Genomic DNA, 4,252 nt, shown 5'->3' with positions numbered 1-4,252 from the left:
TAAAACCTTTTGGTTAAACCACTGTGAACTCCACAGCTCTTCCAAGGGGCATTGATATTGTCTTTTTATTCCACTGTAACCTCCCTATTCTTCCAAGGGGTATTGATATTGTATTTTTAATGCACTTCGACCTCCACCACTCTTCCAAGGGGCATTAAAACCATCTGGTTAAACCACTCTGAACTCCATAGCTCTTTCAAGAAGCATTGATATTGTCTTTTTATTTCACTGTAACCTCCACCACTTTTCCAAGGGGCATTGATTTTGTCTTTTTATTCCACTGCGACCTTAACCACTCTTCCAATGGGCATTGATATTGTCTTTTTAATCCACTGCGACCTCCACCACTCTTCCAAGGGGCATTAAAAACATCTTGTTTCGCTACTGTAACATCCATGTCTATTCCATGGGGCATTGATATTGTCTTTTTATACCATTGTATCCTCCACCACTCTTCCAAGGGGCATTGATAATGTCTTTTTATTCCACTGCGACCTCCACCACTCTTCCAAGGGGCATTGATAATGTCTTTTTATTCCACTGCGACCTCCACCACTCTTCCAAGGCTCATTGATATTGTCTTTTTAATCCAATGCGACCTCCACCGCTCTTCCAAGGGGCATTAAAACCGTCTTGTTAAGCTCTTTTGACCTGCACATCTCTTCCACGGGGCATTGATATTGTATTTTTATTTAACTGTAACCTCCACCACTGTTCCACGGGGCATTGATATTGTCTTTTTATTCCACTGTAACCTCCCTCACTCTTCCAAGGGGCATTGATATTGTCTTTTTATTCAACTATAGCCTCCACCACTCTTCCAAGGGGCATTGATATTGTCTTTTTATTCCACTGCGACCTCCACCACTCTTCCAAGGGGCATTAAAACCGTCTTGTTAAGCTACTGTGACCTTCACATCTCTTCCAAGGGGCATTAAAACTCTATGGTTAAACCACTCTGAACTCTACAGCTTTTCCAAGGGGCATTGATATTGTCTTTTTATTCCACTGTAACCTCCACCATTCTTCCAAGGGGTATTGATATTGTCCTTTTAATGCACTGCGACCTTGTCCACTTTTCCAAGGGGCATTTAAACCATCTGGTTTAACCACTCTGAACTCCATAGCTCTTTCAAGAGGCATTGATATTGTCTTTTTATTTCACTGTAACCTCTACCACTCTTTCAAGAGTCATTGATATTGTCTTTTTATTCCACTGCGACCTCCACCACTCTTCCAAGGGGCATTAAAACTGTCTTGTTAAGCTACTGTGACCTCCACGTTTCTTCCACGGGGCATTGATATTGTCTTTTTAATCCACTGTGACCTCAACCACTTTTCCACGGGGCATTAAAACAGTCTTGTTAATCTACTGTGACCTTCAAGTCTCTTCCAAGGGGCAATAAAAGCATCTGGTTAAACCACTCTGAACTCCACAGCTCTTCCAATTGGCATTGGTATTGTCTTTTTATTCCACTCCAACCTCCACCGCTCTTCTAAGGGGCATTGACATTGTCTTTTTATTTCACTGCGACCTCCATCATTCTTCCAAGGGGCATTGATATTGTCTTTTTATTCCGCTGCCACCTCCACCACTGTTCCAAGGGGCATTGATATTGTCTTTTTAATCCACTGCGACCTCCACCACTTTTCCAAGGGGCATTAAAAATGTCTTTTTAAGCTACTGTGACCTCCCCGTCACTTCCAATGGGCATTAAAAGCGTTTGGTTAAACCACTCTGAACTCCACAGCTCTTCCAAGGGGCATTGGTATTGTCCTTTATTCCACTCTAACCTCCACTACTCTTCCAAGGGGCATTGATATTGTCTTTTTATTCCGCTGCCACCTCCACCACTCTTCCAAGGGGCATTGATATTGTCTTTTTAATCCACTGCAACCTCCACCACTTTTCCAAGGGGCATTAAAAACGTCTTTTTAAGCTACTGTGACCTCCCCGTCACTTCCAATGGGCATTAAAACAGTTTGGTTAAACCACTCTGAACTCCACAGCTCTTCCACGGGGCATTGATATTGTCTTTAAATTCCACTGTAACCTCCACCACTCTACCAAGGGGCATTGATATTGTATTTTTATTCCACTGCGACCTCCACCACTCTTCCACGGGGCATTGATATTGTCTTTTTATTCCACTGCCACCTCCACCACTCTTCCTCGGTGCATTGATATTGTCTTTTTAATCCACTGCAACCTCCACCACTCTTCCATGTGGCATTAAAACCGTCTTGTTAAGCTACTGTGATCTCCACGTCTCTTCCAAGGGGCATTAAAACCGTATGGTTAAACCACTGTGAACTCCACAGCTCTTCCAAGCGGCATTGATATTGTCTTTTTATTCCACTGTATCCTCCACCACTTTTCCAAGGGGCATTGATATTGTCTTTTTATTCCACTGCGACCTCCACCACTCTACCAATTGGCATTAAAACCATCTGGTTAAACCTCTCTGAACTCCATAGCTCTTTCAAGAGGCATTGATATTGTCTTTTTATTTCACTGTATCCTCTACCACTCTTCCAAGGGGCATTGATTTTGTCTTTTTATTCCACTGCGACCTTAACAACTCTTCCAATGGGCATTGATATTGTCTTTTTTATTCACTGCGACCTCCAACACTCTTCCAAGGGGCATTAAAACCGTATTGTCAAGCTACTGTGACCTCCACGTCTCTTCCAAGGTGCATTAAAACCGTCAATTTAAACCAATCTGAACTCCACAGCTCTTGCAAGAGGCATTGATATTGTCTTTTTACTCCACAGTAACCTACACCACTCTTCCAAGGGGCATTAATATTGTCTTTTAATTCCACTGTGTCCTCCACGTCTCTTCCAAGGGGCATTGATATTGTCTTTTTCCTCCACAGTAACCTCCACCACTCTTCCAAGGGGCATTTATATTGTCTTTTTATTCCACTGTAACCTCCAACATTCTTCCAAGGGACATTGATGTAACATACCTGGCGGCGTCCTTGCATAGTGGTCCATCTCCCACTGTGCAGGAGCGCGCACTTGATCTCCTGTCCAGAATGTCTCTCTGGCTTCCCTCCATGCTGTCTTGTTTGTGTCTGTGTCTGTTTCTGCTGCTTAAGGGCGGCGCCCGATCACTTCCTGCCTTTTGTACCTGCTGTGGGTCACACCCCTTGTGCGTCCTCAGCCTATCGCTGTCTGTCTCTTGGTATATAGCTCAGCAGCTCCCTTCTATCCCTGCCTGAGCATATGTGTTTCTTTCAGTGTGTGCTTGCACTCTGAAGGTGCCAGGTCCCGTCTTTGTTTCCCTGTCCGCCTTTCCTGGAGGCTTGTTTCCAGGCCTGTCTGAACTAAGTCCTGTATGTTTCCTGCCTTGCGGTGTCAGCTCCCGTGTCTGAACTGTGTCCTGTATGTCTCCTGCTTTTCGGTATTAGTTCCCGTGTCTGAACTAAGTCCTGTATGTCTCCTGCCTGGCGGTGTCAGCTCCCGTGTCTGAACTGTGTCCTGTATGTCTCCTGCTTTACGGTATTAGTTCCCGTGTCTGAACTAAGTCCTGTATGTCTCCTGCCTTGCGGTGTCAGCTCCCGTGTCTGAACTGTGTCCTGTATCTTGTCTGTCCTGTCTGAACACGCTCCTTGCCTGTTCGTCCCGCCTCTCTGGGGGCAGTATTCCCAGACCCGCTCCTGTATCCCGCTGCAGTGTCGGTCTCCTCCGTACACTCAGTTCCAGTCTGAACTCTCTCCTATCCTTTACCTGTTTTGTCTATGTCCATTCCCTTCCTTTTCCTGCAGAGTCTGTACTCGTACCTAACTCCTGCTTGTTGTCTCTGTACTCCCGTTTGTGAGTTTTTGGTCCACTCGCTACTTCACTGCAAGTACCCTGTGGGTGTCTGGCTCTGTCTTTCCCTTCCTGTCTGTTCCGTGTGAACAGAGTCCTGTCCTGCCCTGCTTCTGCCCGCTGCTCCTGCAGTCCTGTCCTGCCCTGCTTCTGCCCGCTGCTCCGGCAGTCCTGTCCTGCCCTGCCTGTACCCTATCCTGCCTGTATTGTTCCTGAGTCCCAGTGTGTACTGGGCCCTATCCTGCCTGTATTGTTCCTGAGTCCCAGTGTGTACTGGGCCCTATCCTGCCTGTATTGTTCCTGAGTCCCGGTGTGTACTGGGCTCTATCCCGCCTGTGTTCCTACCTGCTAGTGCCTCCCCGTCTGCACTCTAGCTGTGCTTGCCTTTACCCGCCTGCCTGCATACCCGCCTGCCTGCATACCCGCCTGC

Source organism: Phyllobates terribilis, unplaced genomic scaffold (assembly GCF_046119375.1).
Source record: "Phyllobates terribilis strain yellow unplaced genomic scaffold, ASM4611937v1 Scaffold_39__1_contigs__length_11870865, whole genome shotgun sequence".
NCBI classification, from domain to species: domain Eukaryota; kingdom Metazoa; phylum Chordata; class Amphibia; order Anura; family Dendrobatidae; genus Phyllobates; species Phyllobates terribilis.
Note: the sequence above shows the minus strand (reverse complement) of the source record.